Consider the following 19,016-nt stretch of genomic DNA (forward strand, 5'->3'; position numbering starts at 1 on the left):
GCGACTGCGCTGGTCCTGCTGCTGTTTTCTGCTCTGCTCATCGGCGTCGGCTACTGCGCTGATCCTTCTGCTGTTTTCTGCTCTGCTTGTCTGCGTCAGTGAATGCGCTGATCCTGCTGCTGTTTCCTGCTCTGCTCGTCGCCGTCGGCAACTGCGCTGGTCCTGCTGTTGTTTTCTGCTCTGATCGTCGGCGTCGGCGACTGCGCTGGTCCTGCTGTTGTTTTCTTCTCTGCTCATCGGCGTCTGCTCTGCTCGTCGGCGTCTGTGACTGTGCTGGTCCTGCTGGTGTTTTCTGCACTGCTCGTCGGCATTGGCGACTGCGCTGGTCCTGCTGTTGTTTTCGCCTCTGCTCGTCGGCGTCTGCGACTGCGCATCTCCTGGTGCTGTTTTTTGCTCTGCTCATCGGCGACTGCACTGGACCTGCTGCTGTTTTCTGCACTGCTCATTGGCGTCGGCGACTGCGTTGATCCTGCTGCTGTTTTCTGCTCTGCTCATTGGCGTCTGCGACTGCGCATCTCCTGCCGCTTTTTTCTGCTCTGCTCGTCGGCGTCAGCGACAGCGCTGATCCTGCTGCTGTTTTCTGCTCTGCTCGTCGGCGTCTGCGACTGCGCATCTCCTGCTGCTGTTTTTTGCTCTGCTCGTCAGCGTCGGCGACTGCGCTGATCCTGCTGCTGTTTTCTGCTCTGCTCATCGGCGACTGCGCTGGTCTTGCTGCTGTTTTCTGCACTGCTCATCGGCGTTGGCGACTGCATTGATCCTGCTGCTGTTTTCTGCTCTGCTCATTGGCGTCTGCGACTGCGCATCTCCTGCTGCTTTTTTCTGCTCTGCTCGTCAGCGTCAGCAACTGCGCTGACCCTGCTGCTGTTTTCTGCTCTGATCGTCTGCGACTGCGCATCTACTGCTGCTGTTTTTTGCTCTGCTCGTCGCCGTCTGCGCTGGTCCTGCTGCTGTTTTCTGCTCTGCTCGTCAGCGACTGCGCTGGTCCTGCTGTTGTTTTCGCCTCTGCTCATCGGCGTCTGCGCTGGTCCTGCTGCTGTTTTCTGCTCTGCTCGTCAGCGTCTGCGACTGCGCTGGTCCTGCTGTTGTTTTCTGCTCTGCTCATCGGCATCAGCGACTGCTCTGATGCTGTTTTATGCTCTGCTCGTCGAGGTCAGCAACTGCGCTGATCCTGCTGCTGTTTTCTGCTCTGCTCGTCGCCGTCGGCGACTGCGCTCGTCCTGCTGTTGTTTTCTGCTCTGATCGTTGGCGTCGGCGACTGCGCTGGTCCTGCTGCTGTTTTCTGCTCTGCTCATCGGCGTCTGCGACTGCGCTGACCCTGCTGCTGATTTCTGCTCTGATTGTCTGCGACTGCGCATCTCCTGCTGCTGTTTTTTGCTCTGCTCGTCGGTGTCAGCGACTGCGCTGATCCTGCTACTGTTTTCTGCTCTGCTCGTCGGCGTCTGCGACTGCGCTGGTCCTGCTGCTGTTTTCTGCTCTGCTCGTCAGTGACTGCGCTGATCCTGCTGCTGTTTTCTGCTCTGCTCGTCGGCGACTGCGCTGATCCTGCTGCTGTTTTCTGCTCTGCTCGTAGGCGTCGGCGACTGCGCTGGTCCTGCTGCTGTTTTCTGCACTGCTCCTCGGCGACTGCGCTGTTCCTGCTGCTGTTTTCTGCTTTTCTTGTAGGCGTCGCCGACTGCGCTGGTCCTGCTGCTGTTTTCTGCTCTGCTCGTCGGCGACTGCGCTGGTCCTGCTGCTGTTTTCTGCACTGCTCATCGGAGTCGGCGACTGCGTTGATCCTGCTGCTGTTTTCTGCTCTGCTTGTTGGCGTCTGCAACTGCGCATCTCCTGCTGCTTTTTTTCTGCTCTGCTCGTCGGCGTCAGCGACTGCGCTGATCCTGCTGCTGTTTTCTGCTCTGCTCGTCGGTGTCAGCGACTACGCTGTTCCTGCTGCTGTTTTCTGCTCTGCTCATCGAAGTCTGCGACTGCGCTGGTCCTGCTGCTGTTTTTTGCTCTGCTCGTCGGCGTCGGCGACTGCGCTGATCCCGCTGTTGTTATCTGCTCTGATCGTCGGCGTCGGCGACTGCGCTGGTCCTGCTGTTGTTTTCTGCTCTGCTCATCGGCGTCTGCTACTGCGCTGATCCTGCTGCTATTTTCTGCTCTGCTCATCGGCGTCAGCGACTGGGCTGATCCTGCTGCTGTTTTCTGCTCTGCTCGTCTTCGTCAGCGAATGCGCTGATCCTGCTGCTGTTTTATGCTCTGCTCGTCGCCGTCAGCGCTGATCCTGCTGCTGTTTCCTGCTCTGCTCGTCGCCGTCGGCGACTGCGCTGGTCCTGCTGTTGTTTTCTTCTCTGCTCGTCGGCGTCTGCTCTGCTCGTCGGCGTCAGCGACTGCGCTGGTCCTGCTGCTGTTTTCTGCTCTGCTCGTCGGTGACTGCGCTGGTCCTGCTGCTGTTTTTTGCTCTGCGCGTCGGCGTCGGCGACTGCGCTGATCCTGCTGCTGCTTTCTGCTCTGCTCGTCGGAGTCTGCGACTGCACTGGTCCTGCTGCTGTTTTCTGCTCTGCTCGTCGGCATCAGCGACTGCGCTGATGCTGTTTTCTGCTCTGCTCGTCGAGGTCAGCAACTGCGCTGATCCTGCTGCTGTTTTCTGCTCTTCTCATTGCCGTCGGCGACCGCGCTCGTCCTGCTGTTGTTTTCTGCTCTGATCGTCGGCGTCGGTGACTGCGCTGGTCCTGCTGCTGTTTTCTGCTCTGCTCATCGGCGTCTGCTACTGCGCTGATCCTGCTGCTATTTTCTGCTCTGCTCATCGGCGTCAGCGACTGGGCTGATCCTGCTGCTGTTTTCTGCTCTGCTCGTCTGCGTCAGCGAATGCGCTGATCCTGCTGCTGTTTTCTGCTCTGCTCTTCTCCGTCAGCGCTGATCCTGCTGCTGTTTCCTGCTCTGCTCGTCGCCGACGGCGACTGCGCTGGTCCTGCTGTTGTTTTCTTCTCTGCTCGTCGGCGTCTGCTCTGCTCGTCGGCGTCAGCGACTGCGCTGGTCCTGCTGCTGTTTTCTGCTCTGCTCGTCGGTGACTGCGCTGATCCTGCTTCAGTTTTCTGCACTGCTAATTGGCGTCGGCGACTGCGCTGATCCTGCTGCTGTTTTCTGCTCTGCTCGTACGCGTCGGCGACTGCGCTGGTCCTGCTGCTGTTTTCTGCTCTGCTCGTCGGCTGCTGTGCTGATCCTGCTGCTGTTTTCTGCTCTGCTCGTCTGCGTCAGCGAATGTGCTGATCCTGCTGCTGTTTCCTGCTCTGCTCGTCGCCGTCGGCGACTGCGCTGGTCCTGCTGTTTTTTTCTGCTCTGATCGTCAGCGTCGGCGACTGCGCTGGTCCTGCTGCTGTTTTCTTCTCTGCTCGTCGGCGTCTGCTCTGCTCGTCGGCGTCTGCTCTGCTCGTCGGCGTCTTCGACTGCGCTGGTCCTGCTGCTGTTTTCTGCTCTGCTCGTCGGCGACTGCGCTGGTCCTGCTGCTTTTTTCTGCACTGCTCATCGGCGTCGGCGACTGTGCTGATCCTGCTGCTTTTTTCTGCCCTGCTCGTAGGCGTCGGCGACTGTGCTGGTCCTGCTGCTGTTTTCTGCACTGCTCATCGGCGTCGGCGACTGCGCTGATCCTGCTGCTGTTTTCTGCTCTGCTCGTCGGCGACTGCGCTGGACCTGCTTCTGTTTTCTGCACTGCTCATCGGCGTCGGTGACTGTGTTGATCCTGCTGCTGTTTTCTGCTCTGCTCATTGGCGTCTGCGACTGCGCATCTCCTGCTGCTTTTTTCTGCTCTGCTCGTCAGCGTCAGCGACTGCGCTGACCCTGCTGCTGTTTTCTGCTCTGATAGTCTGCGACTGCGCATCTCCTGCTGCTGTTTTTTGCTCTGCTCGTCGGCGTCAGCGACTGCGCTGATCCTGCTGCTGTTTTCTGCTCTGCACGTCGGCGTCTGCGACTGCACATCTCCTGCTGCTGTTTTCTGCTCTGCTCGTCGGCGACTGCGCTGGTCCTGCTGCTTTTTTCTGCACTGCTCATCGGCGTCGGCGACTGTGCTGATCCTGCTGCTGTTTTCTGCCCTGCTCGTAGGCGTCGGCGACTGTGCTGGTCCTGCTGCTGTTTTCTGCACTGCTCATCGGCGTCGGCAACTGCGCTGATCCTGCTGCTGTTTTCTGCTCTGCTCGTCGGCGACTGCGCTGGACCTGCTGCTGTTTTCTGCACTGCTCATCGGCGTCGGCGACTGCGTTGATCCTGCTGCTGTTTTCTGCTCTGCTCGTTGGCGTCTGCGCATCTCCAGCCGCTTTTTTCTGCTCTGCTTGTCGGCGTCAGCGACTGCGCTGATCCTGCTGCTGTTTTCTGCTCTGCTCGTCGGCGTCTGCGACTGCGCATCTCCCTCTGCTGTTTTTTGCTCTGCTCGTCGGCGTCGGCGACTGCGCTGATCCTGTTGCTGTTTTCTGCTCTGCTCATCGGCGACTGCGCTAGTCCTTCTGCTGTTTTCTGCACTGCTCATTGGCGTTGGCGACTGCGTTGATCCTGCTGCTGTTTTCTGCTCTGCTCATTCGCGTCTGCGACTGCGCATCTCCTGCTGCTTTTTTTCTGCTCTGCTCGTCAGCGTCAGCGACTGCGCTGACCCTGCTGCTGTTTTCTGCTCTGATCGTCTGCGACTGCGCATCTCCTGCTGCTGTTTTTTTGCTCTGCTCGTCGGCGTCAGCGACTGCGCTGATCCTGCTGCTGTTTTCTGCTCTGCACATTCGGCGTCTGCGACTGCACATCTCCTGCTGCTGTTTTTTTGCTCTGCTCGTCGTCGACTGCGCTGGTCCTGCTGCTGTTTTCTGCTCTGCTCATCGGCGTCGGCTACTGCGCTGATCCTGCTGCTGTTTTCTGCTCTGCTTGTCTGCGTCAGCGAATGCGCTGATCCTGCTGCTGTTTCCTGCTCTGCTCGTCGCTGTCGGCGACTGCGCTGGTCCTGCTGCTGTATTCTGCTCTGCTCATCGGCGACTGCGCTGGTCCTGCTGGTGTTTTCTGCACTGCTCATCGGCGTCGGCGACTGCACTGGTCCTGCTGTTGTTTTCGCCTCTGCTCGTCGGCGTCTGCTACTGCGCTTGTCCTGCTGCTGTTTTCTGCTCTGCTCGACGGCTACTGCGCTGGTCTTGCTGCTGTTTTCTGCACTGCTCATTGGCGTCGGCGACTGTGCTGATCCTGCTGCTGTTTTCTACTCTGCTCGTAGGCGTCGGCGACTGCGCTGGTCCTGCTGCTGTTTTCTGCTCTGCTCGTCCGCGAGTGCACTAGTCCTGCTGCGTTTTTCTGCACTGCTCATGTGCGTCGGCGACTGCGTTGATCCTGCTGCTGTTTTCTGCTCTGCTCATTGGCGTCTGCGACTGCACATCTCTTGCTGCTGTTTTTTGCTCTGCTCGTCGGCGTCAGCGACTGCGCTGGTCCTGCTGCTGTTTTCTGCACTGCTCATCGGCGTCGGCTACTGCGCTGATCCTTCTGCTGTTTTCTGCTCTGCTTGTCTGCGTCAGTGAATGCGCTGATCCTGCTGCTGTTTCCTGCTCTGCTCGTCGCCGTCGGCAACTGCGCTGGTCCTGCTGTTGTTTTCTGCTCTGATCGTCGGCGTCGGCGACTGCGCTGGTCCTGCTGTTGTTTTCTTCTCTGCTCGTCGGCGTCTGCTCTGCTCGTCGGCGTCTGTGACTGTGCTGGTCCTGCTGGTGTTTTCTGCACTGCTCGTCGGCGTTGGCGACTGCGCTGGTCTTGCTGTTGTTTTCGCCTCTGCTCGTCGGCGTCTGCGACTGCGCATCTCCTGCTGCTGTTTTTTGCTCTGCTCGTCGGCGTTGGCGACTGCGCTGATCCTGCTGCTGTTTTCTGCTCTGCTCATCGGCGACTGCACTGGACCTGCTGCTGTTTTCTGCACTGCTCATTGGCGTCGGCGACTGCGTTGATCCTGCTGCTGTTTTCTGCTCTGCTCATTGGCGTCTGCGACTGCGCATCTCCTGCCGCTTTTTTCTGCTCTGCTCGTCGGCGTCAGCGACAGCGCTGATCCTGCTGCTGTTTTCTGCTCTGCTCGTCGGCGTCTGCGACTGCGCATCTCCTGCTGCTGTTTTTTGCTCTGCTCGTCAGCGTCGGCGACTGCGCTGATCCTGCTGCTGTTTTCTGCTCTGCTCATCGGCGACTGCGCTGGTCTTGCTGCTGTTTTCTGCACTGCTCATCGGCGTTGGCGACTGCATTGATCCTGCTGCTGTTTTCTGCTCTGCTCATTGGCGTCTGCGACTGCGCATCTCCTGCTGCTTTTTTCTGCTCTGCTCATCAGCGTCAGCAACTGCGCTGACCCTGCTGCTGTTTTCTGCTCTGATCGTCTGCGACTGCGCATCTACTGCTGCTGTTTTTTGCTCTGCTCGTCGCCGTCTGCGCTGGTCCTGCTGCTGTTTTCTGCTCTGCTCGTCAGTGACTGCGCTGATCCTGCTGCTGTTTTCTGCTCTTCTCATTGCCGTCGGCGACTGCGCTCGTCCTGCTGTTGTTTTCTGCTCTGATCGTCGGCGTCGGCGACTGCGCTGGTCCTGCTGCTGTTTTCTGCTCTGCTCATCAGCGTCTGCTACTGCGCTGATCCTGCTGCTGTTTTCTGCTCTGCACGTCGGCGTCTGCGACTGCACATCTCCTGCTGCTGTTTTCTGCTCTGCTCGTCGGCGACTGCGCTGGACCTGCTGCTGTTTTCTGCACTGCTCATCGGCGTCGGCGACTGCGTTGATCCTGCTGCTGTTTTCTGCTCTGCTCGTTGGCGTCTGCGACTGCGCATCTCCAGCCGCTTTTTTCTGCTCTGCTTGTCGGCGTCAGCGACTGCGCTGATCCTGCTGCTGTTTTCTGCTCTGCTCGTCGGCGTCTGCGACTGCGCATCTCCCTCTGCTGTTTTTTGCTCTGCTCGTCGGCGTCCGCGACTGCGCTGATCCTGTTGCTGTTTTCTGCTCTGCTCATCGGCGACTGCGCTAGTCCTTCTGCTGTTTTCTGCACTGCTCATTGGCGTTGGCGACTGCGTTGATCCTGCTGCTGTTTTCTGCTCTGCTCATTCGCGTCTGCGACTGCGCATCTCCTGCTGCTTTTTTTCTGCTCTGCTCGTCAGCGTCAGCGACTGCGCTGACCCTGCTGCTGTTTTCTGCTCTAATCGTCTGCGACTGCGCATCTCCTGCTGCTGTTTTTTTGCTCTGCTCGTCGGCGTCAGCGACTGCGCTGATCCTGCTGCTGTTTTCTGCTCTGCACATTCGGCGTCTGCGACTGCACATCTCCTGCTGCTGTTTTTTTGCTCTGCTCGTCGTCGACTGCGCTGGTCCTGCTGCTGTTTTCTGCTCTGCTCATCGGCGTCGGCTACTGCGCTGATCCTGCTGCTGTTTTCTGCTCTGCTTGTCTGCGTCAGCGAATGCGCTGATCCTGCTGCTGTTTCCTGCTCTGCTCGTCGCTGTCGGCGACTGCGCTGGTCCTGCTGCTGTATTCTGCTCTGCTCATCGGCGACTGCGCTGGTCCTGCTGGTGTTTTCTGCACTGCTCATCGGCGTCGGCGACTGCACTGTTCCTGCTGTTGTTTTCGCCTCTGCTCGTCGGCGTCTGCTACTGCGCTTGTCCTGCTGCTGTTTTCTGCTCTGCTCGACGGCTACTGCGCTGGTCTTGCTGCTGTTTTCTGCACTGCTCATTGGCGTCGGCGACTGTGCTGATCCTGCTGCTGTTTTCTACTCTGCTCGTAGGCGTCGGCGACTGCGCTGGTCCTGCTGCTGTTTTCTGCTCTGCTCGTCCGCGAGTGCACTAGTCCTGCTGCGTTTTTCTGCACTGCTCATGTGCGTCGGCGACTGCGTTGATCCTGCTGCTGTTTTCTGCTCTGCTCATTGGCGTCTGCGACTGCACATCTCTTGCTGCTGTTTTTTGCTCTGCTCGTCGGCGTCAGCGACTGCGCTGGTCCTGCTGCTGTTTTCTGCTCTGCTCATCGGCGTCGGCTACTGCGCTGATCCTTCTGCTGTTTTCTGCTCTGCTTGTCTGCGTCAGTGAATGCGCTGATCCTGCTGCTGTTTCCTGCTCTGCTCGTCGCCGTCGGCAACTGCGCTGGTCCTGCTGTTGTTTTCTGCTCTGATCGTCGGCGTCGGCGACTGCGCTGGTCCTGCTGTTGTTTTCTTCTCTGCTCATCGGCGTCTGCTCTGCTCGTCGGCGTCTGTGACTGTGCTGGTCCTGCTGGTGTTTTCTGCACTGCTCGTCGGCATTGGCGACTGCGCTGGTCCTGCTGTTGTTTTCGCCTCTGCTCGTCGGCGTCTGCGACTGCGCATCTCCTGGTGCTGTTTTTTGCTCTGCTCATCGGCGACTGCACTGGACCTGCTGCTGTTTTCTGCACTGCTCATTGGCGTCGGCGACTGCGTTGATCCTGCTGCTGTTTTCTGCTCTGCTCATTGGCGTCTGCGACTGCGCATCTCCTGCCGCTTTTTTCTGCTCTGCTCGTCGGCGTCAGCGACAGCGCTGATCCTGCTGCTGTTTTCTGCTCTGCTCGTCGGCGTCTGCGACTGCGCATCTCCTGCTGCTGTTTTTTGCTCTGCTCGTCAGCGTCGGCGACTGCGCTGATCCTGCTGCTGTTTTCTGCTCTGCTCATCGGCGACTGCGCTGGTCTTGCTGCTGTTTTCTGCACTGCTCATCGGCGTTGGCGACTGCATTGATCCTGCTGCTGTTTTCTGCTCTGCTCATTGGCGTCTGCGACTGCGCATCTCCTGCTGCTTTTTTCTGCTCTGCTCGTCAGCGTCAGCAACTGCGCTGACCCTGCTGCTGTTTTCTGCTCTGATCGTCTGCGACTGCGCATCTACTGCTGCTGTTTTTTGCTCTGCTCGTCGCCGTCTGCGCTGGTCCTGCTGCTGTTTTCTGCTCTGCTCGTCAGCGACTGCGCTGGTCCTGCTGTTGTTTTCGCCTCTGCTCATCGGCGTCTGCGCTGGTCCTGCTGCTGTTTTCTGCTCTGCTCGTCGGCGTCAGCGACTGCGCTGACCCTGCTGCTGTTTTCTGCTCTGATCGTCTGCGACTGCGCATCTCCTGCTGCTGTTTTTTGCTCTGCTCGTCGGCGTCAGCGACTGCGCTGATCCTGCTGCTGTTTTCTGCTCTGCTCGTCGGCGTCTGCTCGGCTCGTCGGCGTCTGCGCTAGTCCTGCTGCTGTTTTTTGCTCTGCTCGTCGGCGTCAGCGACTGCGCTGATCCTGCTGCTGTTTTCTGCTCTGCTCGTCGGCGTCTGCTCTGCTCATCGGCGTCTTCGACTGCGCTGGTCCTGCTGCTGTTTTCTGTTCTGCTCATTGGCGTCTGCGACTGCGCATCTCCTGCTGCTGTTTTCTGCTTTGCTCGTCAGCGACTGCGCTGGTCCTGCTGCTGTTTTCTGCACTGCTCATCGGCGTCAGCGACTGCGCTGGTCCTTCTGTTGTTTTCGCCTCTGCTCGTCGGCGACTGCGCTTGTCCTGCTGGTGTTTTCTGCACTACTCATTGGCGTCGGCGACTGCGCTGGTCCTGCTGTTGTTTTCTGCTCTGCTCGTCGGCGACTGTGCTGATCCTGCTGCTGTTTTCTGCTCTGCTCGTAGGCGTCGGCGACTGCGCTGGTCCTGCTGCTGTTTTCTGCACTGCTCATCGGCGTCTGTGACTGCGCTGGTCCTGCTGCTGTTTTCTGCTCTGCTCGTCGGCGACTGCGCTGGTCCTGCTGCTGTTTTCTGCACTGCTCATCGTCGTCGGCGACTACGTTGATCCTGCTGCTGTTTTCTGCTCTGCTCATTGGCGTCTGCGACTGCGCATCTCCTGCTGCTTTTCTCTGCTCTGCTCGTCGGCGTCAGCGACTGCACTGACCCTGCTGCTGTTTTCTGCTCTGATCGTCTGCGACTGCGCATCTCCTGCTGCTGTTTTTTAATCTGCTCGTCGGCGTCAGCCACTGCGCTGATCCTGCTGCTGTTTTCTGCTCTGCTCATCGGCGTCTGCGACTGCACATCTCCTGCTGCTGTTTTTTGCTCTGCTCTTTGGCGACTGCGCTGGTCCTGCTGCTGTTTTCTGCTCTGCTCATCGGCGTCGGCTACTGCGCTGATCCTGCTGCTGTTTTCTGCTCTGCTTGTCTGCGTCAGCAAATGCGATGATCCTGCTGCTGTTTTCTGCCCTGCTCATCGGCGTCTGCGTCTGCGCATCTCCTTTTTTGCTCTGCTCGTCGGCGACTGCGCTGGTCCTGCTGTTGTTTTCTGCACTACTCATCGGCGTCGGCGACTGCGCTGGTCCTGCTGTTGTTTTCGCCTCTGCTCGTCGGCGTCTGCGACTGCGCTGGTCCTGCTGCTGTTTTCTGCTCTGCTCGTCGGCGACTGTGCTGATCCTGCTGCTGTTTTCTGCTCTGCTCGTAGGCGTCGGCGACTGCGCTGGTCCTGCTGCTGTTTTCTGCACTGCTCATCGGCGACTGCGCTGGTCCTGCTGCTGTTTTCTGCACTGCTCATCGTCGTCGGCGACTACGTTGATCCTGCTGCTGTTTTCTGCTCTGCTCATTGGCGTCTGCGACTGTGCTGATCCTGCTGCTTTTTCTGCTCTGCTCGTCGGCGTCAGCGACTGCGCTGACCCTGCTGCTGTTTTCTGCTCTGATCGTCTGCGACTGTGCATCTCCTGCTGCTGTTTTTTGCTCTGCTCGTCGGCGTCAGCGACTGCGCATCTCCTGCTGCTGTTTTTTGCTCTGCTCGTTGGCGACTGCACTGGTCCTGCTGCTGTTTTCTGCTCTGCTCATCGGCGTCGGCTACTGTGTTGATCCTGCTGCTGTTTTCTGCTCTGCTTGTCTGCTTCTGCGACTGCGCATCTCCTGCTGTTGTTTTTTGCTCTGCTCGTCGGCGACTGCGATGGTCCTGCTGCTGTTTTCTGCTCTGCTCATCGGCGTTGGCTACTGCGCTGATCCTGCTGCTGTTTTCTGCTCTGCTTGTCTGCGTCAGCGAATGCGCTGATCCTTTTTCTGTATCCTTCTCTGCTCGTTGCCGTCGGCTACTGCGCTGGTCCTGCTGTTGTTTTCTGCTCTGATCGTCGGCGTCGGCAACTGCGCTGGTCCTGCTGCTGTTTTCTTCTCTGCTCGTCGGTGTCTGCTCTGCTCGTCGGCGTCTGCGACTGCGCTGGTCCTGCTGCTGTTTGCTGCTCTGCTCATCGGGCGGCTGCACTGGTCCTGCTGGTGTTTTCTGAACTGCTCATCGGCGTCGGCGACTGCGCTGGTCCTGCTGTTGTTTTCGCCTCTGCTCGTCGGTGTCTGCGACTGCGCTGGTCCTGCTGCTGTTTTCTGCTCTGCTCGTCGGCGACTGTGCTGATCCTGCTGCTGTTTTCTGCTCTGCTCATAGGCGTCGGCAACTGTGCTGGTCCTGCTGCTGTTTTCTGCACTGCTCATCGGCGTCTGCAACTGCGCTGGTCCTGCTGCTGTTTTCTGCTCTGCTCGTCGGCGACTGCGCTGGTCCTCCTGATGTTTTCTGCACTGCTCATCGGCGTCGGCGACTACGTTGATCCTGCTGCTGTTTTCTGCTCTGCTCATTAGCGTCTGCGACTGCGCATCTCCTGCTGCTTTTTTCTGCTCTGCTCGTCGGCGTCAGCGACTGCGCTGACCCTGCTGCTGTTTTCTGCTCTGATCGTCTGCGACTGCACATCTCCTGCTGCTGTTTTTTGCTCTGCTCGTCGGCGTCAGCGACTGCGCTGATCCTGCTGCTGTTTTCTGCTCTGCTCATCGGCGTCTGCGCATCTCTTGCTGCTGTTTTTAGCTCTGCTCGTCGGCGACTGCGCTGGTCCTAATGCTGTTTTCTACTCTGATCATCGCCGTCGGCTACTGCGCTGATCCTGCTGCTGTTTTCTGCTCTGCTTGTCTGCGTCAGCGAATGCGCTGATCCTGCTGCTGATTCCTGCTCTGCTCGTCGCCGTCGGCGACTGCACTGGTCCTGCTGTTGTTCTCTGCTCTGATCGTCGCCGTCGGCGACTGCGTTGGTCCTGCTGCTGTTTTCTTCTCTGCTCGTCGGCGTCTGCTCTGCTCGTCGGCGTCTGCGACTGCGCTGGTCCTGCTGCTGTTTTCTGCGCTGCTCATCGGCGACTGCGCTGGTACTGCTGGTGTTTTCTGCACTGCTCATTGGCATCGGCGACTGCGCTGGTCCTGCTGTTGTTGTCGCCTCTGCTCGTCGGCGTCTGCGACTGCGCTGATCCTGCTGCTGTTTTCTGCTCTGCTTGTCTGCGTCAGCGAATGCGCTGATCGTGCTGCTGTTTCCTGCTCTGCTCGTCGCCGTCGGCGACTGCACTGGTCCTGCTGTTTTTTCCTGCTCTGATCGTCGCCGTCGGCGACTGCGCTGGTCCTGCTGTTGTTTTCGCCTCTGCTCGTCGGCGACTGCGCTTGTCCTGCTGTTGTTTTCGCCTCTGCTCGTCGGCGTCTGCAACTGCGCTGGTCCTGCTGCTGTTTTCTGCTCTTCTCGTCGGCGACTGTGCTGATCCTGCTGCTGTTTTCTGCTCTGCTCGTAGGCGTCGGCGACTGCGCTGGTCCTGCTGCTGTTTTCTGCACTGCTCATCGGCGTCTGCGACTGCGCTGGTCCTGCTGCTGTTTTCTGCTCTGCTCGTCGGCGACTGCGCTGGTCCTGTTGCTGTTTTCTGCACTGCTCATCGTCGTCGGCGACTACGTTGATCCTGCTGCTGTTTTCTGCTCTGCTCATTGGCGTCTGCGACTGCGCATCTCCTGCTGCTTTTCTCTGCTCTACTCGTCGGCGTCAGCAACTGCACTGACCCTCCTGCTGTTTTCTGCTCTGATCGTCTGCGACTGCGCATCTCCTGCTGCTGTTTTTTGCTCTGCTCGTCGGCGTCAGCGACTGCGCTGATCCTGCTGCTGTTTTCTGCTCTGCTCATCGGCGTCTGCGACTGCGCATCTCCTGCTGCTGTTTTTTGCTCTGCTCCTTGGCGACTGTGCGGGTCCTGCTGCTGTTTTCTGCTCTGCTCTTTGGCGTCGGCTACTGCGCTGATCCTGCTGCTGTTTTCTGCTCTGCTTGTCTGCGTCAGCGAATGCGATGATCCTGCTGCTGTTTTCTGCCCTGCTCGTCGGCGTCTGCGATTGCGCATCTCCTGCTGTTGTTTTTTGCTCTGCTCGTCGGCGACTGCGCTGGTCCTGCTGTTGTTTTCTGCACTACTCATCGGCGTCGGCGACTGTGCTGGTCCTGCTATTGTTTTCGCCTCTGCTCGTCGGCGTCTGCGACTGCGCTGGTCCTGCTGCTGTTTTCTGCTCTGCTCGTCGGCGACTCTGCTGATCCTGCTGATGTTTTCTGCTCTGCTCGTAGGCGTCGGCGACTGCGCTGGTCCTGCTGCTATTTTCTGCACTGCTCACCGGCGTCTGCGACTGCGCTGGTCCTGCTGCTGTTTTCTGCTCTGCTCGTCGGCGACTGCGCTGGTCCTGCTGCTGTTTTCTGCACTGCTCATTGGCGTTGGCGACTGCGTTGATCCTGCTGCTGTTTTCTGCTCTGCTCATTCGCGTCTTCGACTGCGCATCTCCTGCTGCTTTTTTTCTGCTCTGCTCGTCAGCGTCAGCGACTGCGCTGATCCTGCTGCTGTTTTCTGCTCTGCTCGTAGGCGTCGGCGACTGCGCTGGTCCTCCTGCTGTTTTCTGCACTGCTCATCGGCGTCGGCGACTGCGCTGATCCTGCTGCTGTTTTCTGCTTTGCTCGTAGGCGTCGCCGACTGCGCTGGTCCTGCTGCTGTTTTCTGCTCTGCTCGTCGGCGACTGCGCTGGTCCTGCTGCTGTTTTCTGCACTGCTCATCGGCGTCGGTGACTGCGTTGATCCTGCTGCTGTTTTCTGCTCTGCTCGTTGGCGTCTGCGACTGCGCATCTCCTGCTGCTTTTTTCTGCTCTGCTCTTCAGCGTCAGCGACTGCGCTGATCCTGCTGCTGTTTTCTGCTCTGCTCGTCGGTGTCCGCGACTACGCTGATCCTGCTGCTGTTTTCTGCTCTGCTTGTCTGCGTCAGCGACTGCGCTGACCCTGCTGCTGATTTCTGCTCTGATCGTCTGCGACTGCGCATCTCCTGCTGCTGTTTTTGCTCTGCTCGTCGGTGTCATCGACTGAGCTGATCCTGCTGCTGTTTTCTGCTCTGCTCGTCGGCGTCTGCGACTGCGCTGGTCCTGCTGCTGTTTTCTGCTCTGCTCGTCGGAGACTGCGCTGATCCTGCTGCTGTTTTCTGCTCTGCTCGTCGGCGACTGCGCTGATCCTGCTGCTGTTTTCTGCTCTGCTCGTAGGCGTCGGCGACTGCGCTGCTCCTGCTGCTGTTTTCTGCACTGCTCCTCGGTGACTGCGCTGTTCCTGCTGCTGTTTTCTGCTTTGCTCATAGGCGTCACCGACTGCGCTGGTCCTGCTGCTGTTTTCTGCTCTGCTCGTCGGCGACTGCGCTGGTCCTGCTCTTGTTTTCGCTTCTGCTCGTCGTCGTCTGCTCTGCTCATCGGCGTCTGCGACTGCGCTGTTCATGCTGCTGTTTTCTGCTCTGCTCATTGGCGTCTGCGACTGCGCATCTCCTGCTGCTTTTTTCTGCTCTGCTCGTTGGCGTCAGCGACTGCGCTGACCCTGCTGCTGATTTCTGCTCTGATCGTCTGCGACTGCGCATCTCCTGCTGCTGTTTTTTGCTCTGCTCGTCGGTGTCAGCGACTGCGCTGATCCTGCTGCTGTTTTCTGCTCTGCTCGTCGGTGTCTGCGACTGCGCTGGTCCTGCTGCTGTTTTCTGCTCTGCTCGTCGGCGACTGCGCTGATCCTGCTGCTCTTTTCTGCTCTGCTTGTAGGCGTCGGCGACTGCGCTGGTCCTCCTGCTGTTTTCTGCACTGCTCATCGGCGTCGGCGACTGCGCTGATCCTGCTGCTGTTTTCTGCTTTGCTCATAGGCGTCGCCAACTGCGCTGGTCCTGCTGCTGTTTTCTGCTCTGCTCGTCGGCGACTGCCCTGGTCCTGCTGCTGTTTTCTGCACTGCTCATCGGCGTCGGCGACTGCGTTGATCCTGCTGCTGTTTTCTGCTCTGCTCGTCGGCGTCTGCGACTGCGCATCTCCTGCTGCTTTTTTCTGCTCTGCTCTTCAGCATCAGCGACTGCGCTGATCCTGCTGCTGTTTTCTGCTCTGCTCGTCGGTGTCAGCGACTACGCTGATCCTGCTGCTGTTTTCTGCTCTGCTCGTCGGCGTCTGCGACTGCTCTGTTCCTGCTGCTGTTTTTTGCTCTGCTCGTCGGCGTCAGCGACTGCGCTGATCCTGCTGCTGCTTTCTGCTCTGCTCGTCGGCGTCAGCGACTGCGCTGATCCTGCTGCTGCTTTCTGCTCTGCTCGTCGGCGTCTGCGACTGCGCTGGTCCTGCTGCTGTTTTCTGCTCTGCTCGTCGGCATCAGCGACTGCGCTGATGCTGTTTTCTGCTCTGCTCGTCGAGGTCAGCAACTGCGCTGATCCTGCTGCTGTTTTCTGCTCTGCTCGTCGCCGTCGGCGACTGCGCTCGTCCTGCTGTTGTTTTCTGCTCTGATCGTCGGCGTCGGCGACTGCGCTGGTCCTGCTGCTGTTTTCTGCTCTGCTCATCGGCGTCTGCGACTGCGCTGACCCTGCTGCTGATTTCTGCTCTGATCGTCTGCGACTGCGCATCTCCTGCTGCTGTTTTTTGCTCTGCTCGTCGGTGTCAGTGACTGAGCTGATCCTGCTGCTGTTTTCTGCTCTGCTCGTCGGCGTCTGCGACTGCGCTGGTCCTGCTGCTGTTTTCTGCTCTACTCGTCGGCGACTGCGCTGATCCTGCTGCTGTTTTCTGCTCTGCTCGTCGGCGACTGCGCTGATCCTGCTGCTGTTTTCTGCTCTGCTTGTAGGCGGCGGCGACTGCGCTGGTCCTGCTGCTGTTTTCTGCACTGCTCCTCGGCGACTGTGCTGTTCCTGCTGCTGTTTTCTGCTTTGCCTGTAGGCGTCGCCGACTGCGCTGGTCCTGCTGCTGTTTTCTGCTCTGCTCGTCGGCGACTGCGCTGGTCCTGCTGCTGTTTTCTGCACTGCTCATCGGCGTCGGCGACTGAGTTGATCCTGCAGCTTTTTTCTGCTCTGCTCGTCGGCGTCAGCGACTGCGCTGATCCTGCTGCTGTTTTCTGCTCGGCTCGTCGGTGTCAGCGACTACGCTGATCCTGCTGCTGTTTTTAGCTCTGCTCGTCCGCGTCTGCGACTGGGCTGGTCCTGCTGTTGTTTTCTGCTCTGCTCGTCGGCATCAGCGACTGCTCTGATGCTGTTTTATGCTCTGCTCGTCGAGGTCAGCAACTGCGCAGATCCTGCTGCTGTTTTCTGCTCTGCTCGTCGCCGTCGGCGACTGTGCTCGTCCTGCTGTTGTTTTCTGCTCTGATCGTCGGCGTCGGCGACTGCGCTGGTCCTGCTGCTGTTTTCTGCTCTGCTCATCGGCGTCTGCGACTGCGCTGACCCTGCTGCTGATTTCTGCTCTGATTGTCTGCGACTGCGCTGATCCTGCTGCTGTTTTATGCTCTGCTCGTCGGCGTCTGCGACTGCGCTGGTCCTGCTGCTGTTTTCTGCTCTGCTCGTCGGCGACTGCGCTGATCCTGCTGCTGTTTTCTGCTCTGCTCGTCGGCGACTGCGCTGATCCTGCTGCTGTTTTCTGCACTGCTCGTCGAGGTCAGCAACTGCGCTGATCCTGCTGCTGTTTTCTGCTCTTCTCATCGCCGTCGGCGACTGCGCTGGTCCTGCTCTTGTTTTCGCTTCTGCTCGTCGGCGTCTGCTCTGCTCATTGGCGTCTGCGACTGCGCTGGTCCTGCTGCTGTTTTCTGCTCTGCTCATTGGCGTCTGCGACTGCGCATCTCCTGCTGCTTTTTTCTGCTCTGCTCGTCGGCGTCAGCGACTGCGCTGACCCTGCTGCTGTTTTCTGCTCTGATCGTCTGCGACTGTGCATCTCCTGCTGCTGTTTTTTGCTCTGCTCGTCGGCGTCAGCGACTGCGCTGACCCTGCTGCTGTTTTCTGCTCTGATCGTCTGCGACTGCACATCTCCTGCTTCTTTTTTCTGCTCTGCTCGTCAGCGTCAGCGACTGCGCTGCCCCTGCTGCTGTTTTCTGCTCTGATCGCCGGCGTCAGCGACTGCGCTGGTCCTGCTGCTGTTTTCATCTCTGCTCGTCGGCGTCTGATCTGCTCGTTGGCGTCTGCGCTGGTCCTGCTGCTGTTTTCTGCTCTGCTCGTCGGCGACTGCTCTGGTCCTGCTGCTGTTTTCATCTCTGCTCGTCGGCGTCTGATCTGCTCGTCGGCGACTGCGCTGACCCTGCTGCTGTTTTCTGCTCTGATCGTCTGCGACTGCGCATCTCCTGCTGCTGTTTTTTGCTCTGCTCGTCGGCGTCAGCGACTGCGCTGATCCTGCTGCTGTTTTCTGCTCTGCTCGTCGGCGTCTGCTCGGCTCGTCGGCGTCTGCGCTAGTCCTGCTGCTGTTTTTTGCTCTGCTCGTCGGCGTCAGCGACTGCGCTGATCCTGCTGCTGTTTTCTGCTCTGCTCGTCGGCGTCTGCTCTGCTCATCGGCGTCTTCGACTGCGCTGGTCCTGCTGCTGTTTTCTGTTCTGCTCATTGGCGTCTGCGACTGCGCATCTCCTGCTGCTGTTTTCTGCTTTGCTCGTCAGCGACTGCGCTGGTCCTGCTGCTGTTTTCTGCACTGCTCATCGGCGTCAGCGACTGCGCTGGTCCTTCTGTTGTTTTCGCCTCTGCTCGTCGGCGACTGCGCTTGTCCTGCTGGTGTTTTCTGCACTACTCATTGGCGTCGGCGACTGCGCTGGTCCTGCTGTTGTTTTCTGCTCTGCTCGTCGGCGACTGTGCTGATCCTGCTGCTGTTTTCTGCTCTGCTCGTAGGCGTCGGCGACTGCGCTGGTCCTGCTGCTGTTTTCTGCACTGCTCATCGGCGTCTGTGACTGCGCTGGTCCTGCTGCTGTTTTCTGCTCTGCTCGTCGGCGACTGCGCTGGTCCTGCTGCTGTTTTCTGCACTGCTCATCGTCGTCGGCGACTACGTTGATCCTGCTGCTGTTTTCTGCTCTGCTCATTGGCGTCTGCGACTGCGCATCTCCTGCTGCTTTTCTCTGCTCTGCTCGTCGGCGTCAGCGACTGCACTGACCCTGCTGCTGTTTTCTGCTCTGATCGTCTGCGACTGCGCATCTCCTGCTGCTGTTTTTTAATCTGCTCGTCGGCGTCAGCCACTGCGCTGATCCTGCTGCTGTTTTCTGCTCTGCTCATCGGCGTCTGCGACTGCGCATCTCCTTTTTTGCTCTGCTCGTCGGCGACTGCGCTGGTCCTGCTGTTGTTTTCTGCACTACTCATCGGCGTCGGCGACTGTGCTGGTCCTGCTGTTGTTTTCGCCTCTGCTCGTCGGCGTCTGCGACTGCGCTGGTCCTGCTGCTGTTTTCTGCTCTGCTCGTCGGCGACTGTGCTGATCCTGCTGCTGTTTTCTGCTCTGCTCGTAGGCGTCGGCGACTGCGCTGGTCCTGCTGCTGTTTTCTGCACTGCTCATCGGCGACTGCGCTGGTCCTGCTGCTGTTTTCTGCACTGCTCATCGTCGTCGGCGACTACGTTGATCCTGCTGCTGTTTTCTGCTCTGCTCATTGGCGTCTGCGACTGTGCTGATCCTGCTGCTTTTTCTGCTCTGCTCGTCGGCGTCAGCGACTGCGCTGACCCTGCTGCTGTTTTCTGCTCTGATCGTCTGCGACTGTGCATCTCCTGCTGCTGTTTTTTGCTCTGCTCGTCGGCGTCAGCGACTGCGCATCTCCTGCTGCTGTTTTTTGCTCTGCTCGTTGGCGACTGCACTGGTCCTGCTGCTGTTTTCTGCTCTGCTCATCGGCGTCGGCTACTGTGTTGATCCTGCTGCTGTTTTCTGCTCTGCTTGTCTGCGTCTGCGACTGCGCATCTCCTGCTGTTGTTTTTTGCTCTGCTCGTCGGCGACTGCGCTGGTCCTGCTGCTGTTTTCTGCTCTGCTCATCGGCGTTGGCTACTGCGCTGATCCTGCTGCTGTTTTCTGCTCTGCTTGTCTGCGTCAGCGAATGCGCTGATCCTGTTTCTGTATCCT

The sequence above is a fragment of the Nothobranchius furzeri genome, chromosome 8 (genome assembly GCF_043380555.1).
Source record: "Nothobranchius furzeri strain GRZ-AD chromosome 8, NfurGRZ-RIMD1, whole genome shotgun sequence".
Taxonomy (NCBI): Eukaryota; Metazoa; Chordata; class Actinopteri; order Cyprinodontiformes; family Nothobranchiidae; genus Nothobranchius; species Nothobranchius furzeri.